Below are 12,056 nucleotides of genomic sequence, written 5' to 3'. Positions count from 1 at the left end.
CCCTGCAATTCAGATTTCAAAGAAAAACACAAACCAAAAATATAAATTTTAGAAACCATAAATCGAACACAATTTTGGAGATTGAAACCCATAAATCCTATTGTGGTAATAAATGCTAATAAATGGTGAGAACCTGCGAGAGAAGACAACAAGAAGCACAAAGATGAAATCTCGAACCACGATGGAAAAAGAAGCATGAAGATGAAATCTTCAACTAGCAGAGGAAGACACAACGAGGAACTCAATCTTCTGAAACCCCAAAAAAAAAAAAAAAAAAACAACAGAGCATATCCTTCGATCCCACAGTGGTCGGCAGTGATATGGTCATCCAACACTCCGAATCGATTGAATTAGCAGCGAGAGGAGACGGTTGTTTTGCAGCTACTGGGCTTTCGGATATGCGAATCTATATTTGTGATCTCCGTCTCCACCTCCGATGCCGAAGTAAGAGCAAACGGAGTGATCGACCCAATGCTTCCCGTGAACTTCTACTGCAACAACAGCAACTAGGCGGTCTCCATCTCCGACGCCGTCATCGGCCCCTATATCCATCATCAACGGCTACGGCAACAACAGAAACTAGTCCATCTCCTTCTCCGACGCGGTCATCAGCCCCGGTATCCATCATCAATGGTGAGCGATTCTTGAATCTCTAAGAAAGGGACGGAGGGGCAACAACAATGAAGGCAAATGGTGAAGACGAGAAAAGGGGGGGGGGGTAGTGAAGGGCTTCTTGTTGGGCATTCTAAAGGGCTTAAAAGTACGAGTGAGAGAGAGGGGAATTTTCTGGAACTCAAAGGAAGTTTGAGAGGCGATGATGAGGTGGCGAGTGATTTGGAATAGAGGAAGGAAGAGTTAATGATGTGATATCTCATGTGGCATGCCACCTAAGTAATTTGGTCAAACTAAAGGTCAAAATTAACTGAGATAACGGTTAGGATAAAATTACTATGTTTTTGTAACTTCCGCGTTGATATTGAGATTTAAAAAACTTCCTGACACTCATAGTTCATAACAGTTTATTTAGGGCAAATTTGCACCTTTTGTCCTTTTTTTAAAAAAAGTGTATATATTAAATAGGGAGAATCCCAATAAAATCCTGCTAAAATACCTAAATCTAAATAAAACCCTGCACTTTTAATAATTTACTAATTAGGCTATGAAGTCTCATTAGGAATTTCTAAATGTTGTTAAATAACCAGAATGTTTCTCATTAATTAAAAAGAAAATTTGATTTTTTTTATCTTTCCAAATTGTCCCTCATATCTTATGATTATTTTTTAGACTAAAACATATGTGCAATTTTACAGTATTTAGAATTTGTACATATAGACAAAACTTTCAAAAGTATTCTAATAAAACATTTTAAATTACAACATAAATAGTCTTGAAATAATTTTTTTTGTTTTCTGTTGGTAAATATTTATTTTAAAATTTTAAAATATCTTAATTACAAAAAATATTTAATACTAAGTTCTCATAATTTTGTTAGTTTCATTTACTTAAGCAATTCCAACCAAAAAGGTTATTTATAATAACTTAGTATTAAATATTTCTTGTAATTAAGATACTTTAAAATCTTAAAATAAATATTTATCAACAAAAAAAATATTTATTTCCAAGCTATTTATGTTGTAATTTAAAATGTTTTATTAGAATATTTTTTTAAAACTTTTAATGAAACATACAAAAAATTTGAAAACTATAAAATCACTTGTGTTTTTTTACTCCTACAAAATAATCGTAAGAGATGAGAGATTACTTAGGAGGAGTAAAATAATTAATTTTTATTTTTAATTAAAGGGAGGCATTTAAGTCATTGGACAACATCCAAAAATTCTAAATTAGGCCTCATGGCCTCATTAAGAATTTGTTAAAAATGTAAGCCTTAATTTGGGTTTAGGTATTTCAGTCAGATTTTATTAGGATTTTCCCTATTAAATATGATTAAAGTTAGAAAATTATTATATTTTATAGAGAGTTAATATAGTTTAAGATTTTTCTTGATTTGTATGAAATATGTTGAAAATGCTTTATAAATAAAACTAAAAAGTCATGTTAATGACAAAATTAGCCTATACTTCGCAGACTTTGGGTTTTGGTTGAGTATTTATTATTCTTTTCTAGAGCTGGTAATATGGGTTGAACCCGTGGGTTCAACCCGCCAACCCGTCAAAAATGGCGGGTTAGGGTTGGCCAAAAACCAACCCGCCAATAAACGAGCCTTTTTAACCCGCACCGCCAAGCCCGCAACCCGCCGCGGGTTAGCCTGCCAACCCGCGGGCTAACCCGCATTTATTTTTTTTATTTTTTAAAATTTTTTAATTATTATAATTATATTATTATATAGTATATCCTATCTAAAAAAATATTAAAAAATACTTATATAATTTATTTGGTACTTTTGATCAAATATTTCAAGAAAAAACAAAAAGTTTATTATTATTTTTAAATATTATATAAGAAAAAAATATTAAAAAGTAAAAAAAATATTTTAATAAATAAATAAATAAATGTTGGCGGGTTGGCGGGCCAACCCACCAACCCACCTTGGCGGGTTAGGGTTAGTTAAAAGCCAACCCGCCTTTAAACGAGCCTTCTCAGCCTGACCCGCCATGGGTTCAACCCGTCACGGGCCAACCCGCAACCCGCGGGTTGGCCCGTATTACCAGCCCTATTCTTTTCTAACCAATTAAACTGGTGATGCTATTTTGAAATTTGTGACAATGGTTTGCCTTACCCCAAATCTTCCTTGCTTTATACACTCAAGTGATCATTATATATATATATATATATATATATAAAAGAAATAGGAAGTCAAATGACTCGTAAATATTAATAATTTGGATGAGAATAATGGGTAAGGTCTTCACAGATTTCTTTCCATGTTTGGATTTAATTTGATGCTGTTAACGCTCAATAACTGCAATTACATTACCTTTGATATCAAACCAACGCAAAATAAGGGAAGAAAGTGAGAGGAAATGTAGAAGGAGAGAAATGCAGTGTATCAAAGATTAGGTGAATAAATGATAAGAGAGGAATGGAGTCCATGCATTGAGCAAGCCGAACTGGAAACAATACACAGTTTTCACCAAAATACCTCAATGCTTAAATTGCATCTGACTTAACAATTAGCAGCAAACACCAAATTCTCATCACAAAGTCTCTTCGATTTCCCTGCTAAGTATATGAACATTAATGATATAAGGTACGGATACGGATCGGCTAGAAACAAGTTAGGAAACTAGACGAACGATCAAAGGTAGGACCTTAAGAGAACCTGTCTCTTACAACTAGTACTGGGAAAACGGACCGGCCCGTGACGGGCTCGGGTTTAAACGGGCCGGCCGTTTAAGCCCGAGTTCTAAAAATAAGTCATTTTTTCAAGCCCAGCCCGTGAGATGACGGGCTCGGGCTAGCCCGCGGGCTTTTGGTCTTTTTAATTAAAATAATTTTTTTTATTTTTTTGGTATATTTTATCAAAATAATAAAAATGAAACAATAAAAATTACTAATAAAAGGTATAAATATAAATAAAATTGAGTCACAAATATAAACACTATCATGTCTAAATATATATTACAGTATAATAAAGTCTATTGAATAAACAAACTAAATAGAGGACAGACATAAACAACTAAATAAGCATTAAGTTCAGTAGATAATTACAATGCGGAAAAAGTTTAACTAACAAACATAGTATACATAAAGAATAATCATTTATCATACCGACAAAAAAGAAAAGAGTCCATCATTCTTAGTTCTAAATTTGTTTCTACTATAAAAATGATATAGATCTTTATTTTAGTTTAAAAGATTTTTTGATCAATTATATTTCAAGTATAAAAAATATGGGAGAATGATAAATAAAGACTGTAAAAATGATAGATACAATATTTTAATAGGTTTTGACAACTTATAAATAACAATATATTTTTATGAATATACCTAGTTTTAAATTTTACAATTTTCATGTTTTTTTGGTTATTTTTCCCACAACTATAGTAAAACTAAGAGTATGCTATGTTTAAAATGTTAGGGTTTTCTTTTTTAAGTTAAGAAAAAAAGACAGAAATTAAAAAAAAAAAATTTTGGCGGGCCTAAACGGGCCGGCCCGTGGCCCTACAGGGCCGACCCGTTTATTTTTCGGCCCTACAGGGCTGGCCCTTTTAAGCCCGACTTCCCTTTCAAGGCTCCAAAATACAAGCCCGGCCCTCGACTTAAACGGGCTTAAACGGGCTGGCCCGACGGGCTCGGCCCGTTTTCCCGGCTCTACTTACAACCCTAGCCATGGAGACACCACAAGGATGATCAGTCCTTGATACAGTCGAGTATTCCCCCGAGAATACGAGGCGGCAAGCAAAGCTCACTCAAGAGAAATAAAAATTCTCTAAAATTCATTCATTCAAATCTGTTTTAAGTACAAAAACGTAGCCTATATATAGGCAACCATAGAACACTCTAGACATAAATGCTAGGGATGATGCCTCATTAATGATTATTTGACTATGGGAGGCATCATTTCTTACATAGAAATAAAAGGAAATAACTTAAACTTCAAGAACAAATATGCTATTTGAAAATAGGAAACTGTAAAATAGGAAACTAATTAAAACAAACAGAATCCTAATTAATGTCAATAATATCACTCTTGATGCTTCTTGGACCTTCCAAACGGACCTTCATTGCTATTCACGTCCAGAACCATAAATGGGCCTTTTAGACATCCATTTGGGCTTGAATGTGGTTGAATCACGTTCTGGAATTCCCATGGTCCATAGCATAATGCATTTGGGCTCCAATTTAAAAGATTATAGCTCCAATGGACTCCTCCATGCATATATAATTGTGTTGGGCCTTCAACAACATGAAAACTGGCTTTAAATGCTCTTTTTGGGCTCTTAGAACGTGCTCTTATCTTTCTCAAGGTCCAAGTGTTCATACTCCAATGACTTATATGCCATGGTGGTTTTCGGGGTAGCCTTCCATATGTCACGTTAAGCTCCGCATGTATCCGTGTCATCATCCAAGGAATGATCCATGTCCTCCTCCATGTAAGCATTCTAGAGCTATAAATCCCTTGAACATTCTGGAGGGCTTGCTGGGTTTCTAATTGAGGGAGTGTTATTTGGGCTTCCTGACCTTCATATTCAATGCCTCCTCGTATGCTATCATTCCCTTCCTCTTCGAAAAGATTCGTCCTCGAATCTTGACCTGGATCAAAAGGAAAGAAGTTAGAATTTGCAAAAATAATTTGAAAACAATACTTACTGAGTAGAAAAATCATGTAAGTTATGTTATGGGTCCTGGCAAGATCTTGAAAAGGATCTTGATTCCTTGAAGTCACATGAGGATACTCTAATATTGAAAGTTGGTGAAAATTGCTCTGGGTTAGAAAGCTTTTCTTTCTCACATGCATCCAAATATAAATGATCATTTCAATTCCTCGTGCACCGACAACATAAACTAAAGCAATAACAAAATCCAAATAATAGGAAAGCCTCTTAACCACAATATGCATATGATAAGAACACAAATGAACAACAAAATTCATGTAACAATTAAAATCCAATGTATGAAGTTCACAGCATCTTAAAGACAAGTCATTAGGAATAACAAAATTTAGGCCATCAGAATGTTTTTCAATATCGCTTGAATGAAATGAGAATCCATCGGATGACTCTTTAGGAGTCAAATCGACTACCTGCAACACACTAGAATCATAAGGCAAAGAATGATTAAGATGGTTAGTAATCAAAGAATTATCCTTGCAATCACTCTTAACCTCTTTTTTCTCAAAATTCTTTTCATCTTTCTTTTCACTCAACTCAACACTCTCTTTTTTTCTCTCATTATTTTGACAACAGTGAGATACTTCACTTGTTTCTTTACTCAAGCTCTCTTCTTTTTTACAATTATCCACAACACTGGAGTCAATGTCATTTGAATTGTATGTGGAGATGACATCTTTCTCTTGATCATTCTTCTTTGAAGAGGAGCATTGTCTTTTCTTGAGTTCTTTTTCATGCTTGCTAAGTAGAGGAACCAAATCTTCAATCTCCATGAAACTGCACATTTCTGCAACACGGGCTAATCTAGGATTAAGCCCACGTATAAAACAATCCATAATGGCTCCTGGAGTCTCTTTCACACCAGCTCTAATCATAGCTAACTCCATCTCATTGTAATAATTCTCAACATTTAGGGAGCCTTGTTTCAACTCCTGCAACCTTCTATGCAAGTCTCTTTTAGACTTGGAGCTGCGATTAGACTTCAAATGGTCTACTTCAGCATTTAGCTTTTGGACTTCTTTTAGGAAGAAGTTAAGATCTTCCCTAAGCTCTTTATGACCATACATATTTGGTACCTGAAAGGTTAGAAACAGGGAGAAGAATGGACCTCACCACTCTACTCACATGATTCACTCAAAACAATTTATGCCACTCATGTTTCTCTCAAATTTGGCTTTTAAATTGATGCATAACACTCTTGCCTTTTACCACTCAAGCTTGCCTCCTATAATATTCTTGATTGAAACTCAACAAAATCAAGAGACAATGTTAGTTTGTGATAATCTTCACAACCAAAATTGGTAAGAAACCAATGACTATGTGAAAGAGGGGGAAAAAAGGATAGGCCAAACGTGAGGATGGAATGAAAGGAGGGGCAAAATGAGGAGAGAAGAAGTTTATGATTTAAAAAAAATGGATAGGAAAAAAAAACATGGAAAAAGGGAGGCAGAAATTGCAAAATGAAAATAAGGTTGCGAAAGTAAAGGAAAATAGGAAACAAAGTAATTAGGAAAGGTACTACCTTGAGACAACTTTAGAAAAGTGAGTACCTTGTAAGGAAAGAACTAAAATTAGGAAAGTAATATGAAAAGGAAGGAAAACAAATAGGAAACAAAAGAAAGAAGGAAACTTGAAGAAAGAAAAATAGGAAAGTAATATGAAAAGGAAAGTAATTCAAAATAGGAAACTAGATAAAATAAAGGAAAGTAGAAATAGGAAAGTAGGAATCTTACCACCCAAGTATAAAGATTTAGGAAATTAATTGTGACTTGCAATGGAAGCTCTTTCAAATTAGGAAACTTGTCTCTTATGCTGCAATCTCTAAAATCTAAAACTTTCTCCTTTTTTTTTTTTAATTTTCGAATTTTTTTTTCAGCAACTTTGCAGTCCCTTTTTTTTTCTTTTGTTTTTTTTTGTCTCAACACAACAGCACTTTTTTTTTTCTTTTTTTCACGAATTTTTTTTAATTTTTTTTTTGCTACTCAAAAGAGCAAAGCAAGTCAAGTGAACAGAAAAAAAAAACAATGGGTGGGAAGGAGAGGAAAAGGGGAAAAAACGAAAAAAAATAATAAAAGGAATGAAAATAAGGAAGAAAGGAGGAAGACAGAATGAGAAGAATGGAAACGAAAGAAAAACGGAAGCAATAGAGAAAGCAACAAAAATGAAAACACCAAAAGGATAGAACTTGAAAGCTAGCAAACCTTAGCTCTGATACCAAATGATATAAGGAACGGATACGGATCGGCTAGAAACAAGTTAGGAAACTAGACGAACGATCAAAGGTATGACCTTAAGAGAACCTGTCTCTTACAACCCTAGCCATGGAGACACCACAAGGATGATCAGTCCTTGATACAGTCGAGTATTCCCCCGAGAATACGAGGCGGCAAGCAAAGCTCACTCAAGAGAAATAAAAATTCTCTAAAATTCATTCATTCAAATCTGTTTTAAGTACAAAAACGTAGCCTATATATAGGCAACCATAGAACACTCTAGACATAAATGCTAGGGATGATGCCTCATTAATGATTATTTGACTATGGGAGGCATCATTTCTTATATAGAAATAAAAGGAAATAACTTAAACTTCAAGAACAAATATGCTATTTGAAAATAGGAAACTGTAAAATAGGAAACTAATTAAAACAAACAGAATCCTAATTAATGTCAATAATATCACTCTTGATGCTTCTTGGACCTTCCAAACGGACCTTCATTGCTATTCACGTCCAGAACCATAAATGGGCCTTTTAGACATCCATTTGGGTTTGAATGTGGTTGAATCACGTTCTGGAATTCCCATGGTCCATAGCATAATGCATTTGGGCTCCAATTTAAAAGATTATAGCTCCAATGGACTCCTCCATGCATATATAATTGTGTTGGGCCTTCAACAACATGAAAACTGGCTTTAAATGCTCTTTTTGGGCTCTTAGAACGTGCTCTTATCTTTCTCAAGGTCCAAGTGTTCATACTCCAATGACTTATATGCCATGGTGGTTTTTGGGGTGGCCTTCCATATGTCACGTTAAGCTCCGCATGTATCCGTCTCATCATCCAAGGAATGATCCATGTCCTCCTCCATGTAAGCATTCTAGAGCTATAAATCCCTTGAACATTCTGGAGGGCTTGCTAGGTTTCTAATTGAGGGAGTGTTATTTGGGCTTCCTGACCTTCATATTCAACGCCTCCTCGTATGCTATCAATTAATCAATTCAAATATCTCTAAAATACACAGTTATACAGATTAACACCCATCTTCAACTAAAATACAACCTTAGCGTCTAAGTTTACAAATTCAGATTCAGTACTTTCCAAACTAAAAACAACATTCACAAAAGCCACAACACACATGACACGTTCTAGAAACTTAGTCTCCTTATACAGTCAACATTCTCTTCTTCTTCTTCAGCTCATCTAAAAGGATTGTCAATTGGTCCATCAAATTGATCAAAGTAATTGTACCTCCAACGCTCATATATGTCAAACAATAAACAATAACATAAATTCTTTACCCCAGTAGCTCACTCAAATTATTAGATAAAGATATAATCCACTAATCTTATAATTTGGACACTTAACGAACCTCCTACCATAATTTTGTCTTGTCCGTGAAGTAAGAATTATGACTTCATCTCCACCTTTACTTTATTCGTTGCCCCTTTGAGCTACCCTTCTACCCATGGTGCTCAAGGAGGAACTTTCATAAAAATTGCATACATGGCAGAAGATAGAGAAGAAGACGAGATTGTAGAGCAAATCAAAGGCTGTGGAAGAAAGTGAATGATTTACTTTTCAACGGAGTTAAAATGTCAAATGTTCTTCGACCTTTATCAGACCTCTTTTTGCCTTTGCCGGATCTTCTCTGACTTTCGACATCCGTCTTATACCTAACCCCAATGCCCTAAGTTTCTCTTTTCCCCTTAACCTCAAGCGATCTCCCCTTATGCCCTAGCTTTCCCTTTTCCTTTGTCTTTCCTGGGCGTGCGTTTTACAGTTCACCTCCATTTTGTTTTTAAATTTCCAAGTCACCCGCCAGTACAAGAAGTCTTTTTTTTTTTTTTTGTTTAAGGCTTTGTTTGGTTCAACGGAAGGGAGGGGAGGGGAAGGGAGGTTAATTAAAGGAAAGGGAGGGGAAGGGAAAGGAGGTCATGGTTTTGTTTGGTTGGAGGGGAGGGCAAGGGATGAGAGATTTCTTGTTTGGTTCATAAGAGGAGGGGAGGGGAGGTAATTATAAATTGACAAATATGTCCTTGTCTCTATATTTAGACTGATTTATTTTTTTATTACAATAGTTATATCAAAATTATTATTTCTTAATTTATCAATTTCAAAAAAAAACCAATTAACTCACTTACATGTGATTAAAAAAATGATAAAACTAAAAAAATTAGAAAATATGATAAAAAATTTAATATTCTATCTCATTAATTTTATAAATATATGTATTAATATATATGATATGTATATATTATATAATTATAACACGCATGTTATGATATGTATATATTAATATATATGCATGTTATCTGAGATTATAATACACATATGCTATGATATATAATTATAATACACACATGTTATGATATGTATATATTAATATATATAATATGTATATATTATAATATTATAATTATCAAATATTATTAGTGGCTAAAAAGAGAAAGAAGTGAAATTTTTTTTTAATAAGATGGACAAACTTAAAATATTGAAAAGTCAGTATGAGTAGTTTGGTCAACATTAGATATAACATTTCTCTCCCCTTCAAAAAACTCCAAATTTAGAGGGAAGCATGGGGAGGGGAGGGGAGGGGAGGGGAGCACTAAAAGACAAATTTCTTCCCTCCCCTCCCCTCTATTTTTCCCAACCAAACACACTCCTCCCCTCCCCTCCCCTCCCCTCTCCTCTCCTAAAAAACCCTCCAACCAAACAAAGCTTAAGAAAGATCTCCAAGTCATAAGTCAATCTAGCATGCCACACCAGTGAATTAAATGGTGTTAGTGACACATCATCATGGTTAACGCTTTTAACATAAGCACCAAGTCTTTTTTACATTAGAGGGATTAAGAATTTTAAATAGAATAAACTTGAGGGATCAAAAGTTTGGGTTTAACATTTGAAAGGCCAAAAGTAAAATGCAGGCCAGACTATAGGCCCTTCTACTCCTAGCCAAAAGTAAAATGAACCTCTTTCACCCCTGGCCAAAAGTAAAATGAAGGCAAATTATGAGGGTAAGTCATTATATTAACCTTTTTTTTTTTAATTTCAAACCTTTTGTTCAGAGTGTTGAAATTTCTGTTTTTTGTGGTCAGATAAGTGGAATTTATCTTTTTCAAACGGTAAGTGCGAGGCAGCTGGTTTAATTCTTGCTTTGGATGTCATTTTGCTGCAAAGTCACTATTCAAATTTAGGATATTTGCTGCCATTTTATCGGTGATTACGCAAACCCATAGCACTTCATTCTAACCACTGTGTTTACAGAAACGACATGCCCTACAATTTTCAGTTGAAAGTCACGGTCTTGTTACCATTTATTTGTGAGGAATTGAAATATTTGATCTCCTGAACTTTCCCTCTATAATCCTTGAAATTAGATTTATATATTGAACATTGGGGAAATGCCATTACCAGAATTTTAGAAAGAAAGGTGGCAGAGATTGGGAGGTATATGGATGTACTAACTCAGACAGTTAATATAAGATATGAATAACTAATCTGTGAATGTTAAAAATAGTTAATTATGTTAGTTACATTAAAATTTTGAATGAAAATCATGAACAAAAGATGAAGCAGCTGTCGTAGGCAACAAGGAGGAAGTGGGCAACATGATTATGTTCTCAGGGACAATGGGAATTAGGGATTTGCTGAGGAAGTTAGGATAAATAATAATGAGTACAATACAAAAAGGGTTAAGGTGCGTTTAACACCTTGAATTATTTTTTCAAGAGCGTTCAACGTCCTACAATGATTTTTAGTGTATTCAGTATTTTGAAGTAATTAAAATGGTGCACCCCTATCCTAGACTAATAGAAACGTTATTTTTTATTGTTAATGTCATGATTTAGCTGAAATTTGACCCAAAAAAATCAAATTATTGATATGGTTTTTTGCTAACTCAAATTTTAGTTTTTTTTTCTTTTAAAACCTTTTTTTGCCACGTTGTTTTCTGTTAAAACTAAAGAGCAATTGATGCAATAATTTAGAGCAAAAGAGAGAAAAAATTAGGGTTCAATATTCAACTCTATCTCCCACCAGTGGAGATGAACATTGTCCCATTTCAAAGCATAAAATCAACGAGCCAGTTGGTGAAAATCTGTGGGTTGAGTGTTGTTTTCTGCTTCTCCATCGTCTGTGAAAACATCTCGCTCAAGTACATCCCAGTGGTGTTTAACTAGGCCATTGGAGCAACCACTCCCTTCGCTTATTTTGTGAACAGGAAGAGGGACGCTTGGGTTACTTACATCGCTCTCGTGCCTGTCATTATACGGGTCATCATAGCTGTTGGGGTAATAAGATTTTCATCCATTGTTTTGGATTTTGAATCATTCCATTGCAAATCGACACTTACCTTAATTAATTTGTTCCGTCGAAGAAAACTTCTAGGTCCGCCAGCAAAAGATGGGGTAGGATTTTTGGGTCAAACTTAAGCTGAATCATGGCATTAACGGACAATATAACATTTTTGTTAACATGGGACATAGGTGCATCATTTTAATTACTTTAGGACACTAAACGCATTAAAAATTACTTTAGGATACTGGA

This window comes from Neltuma alba, unplaced genomic scaffold (assembly GCF_004799145.2).
Source record: "Neltuma alba isolate B1F8T4 unplaced genomic scaffold, ASM479914v2 tig00000217_pilon, whole genome shotgun sequence".
Lineage (NCBI taxonomy): Eukaryota > Viridiplantae > Streptophyta > Magnoliopsida > Fabales > Fabaceae > Neltuma > Neltuma alba.
The sequence above is the reverse complement of the archived record's forward strand: the minus strand, read 5'-3'. Positions refer to the sequence as shown.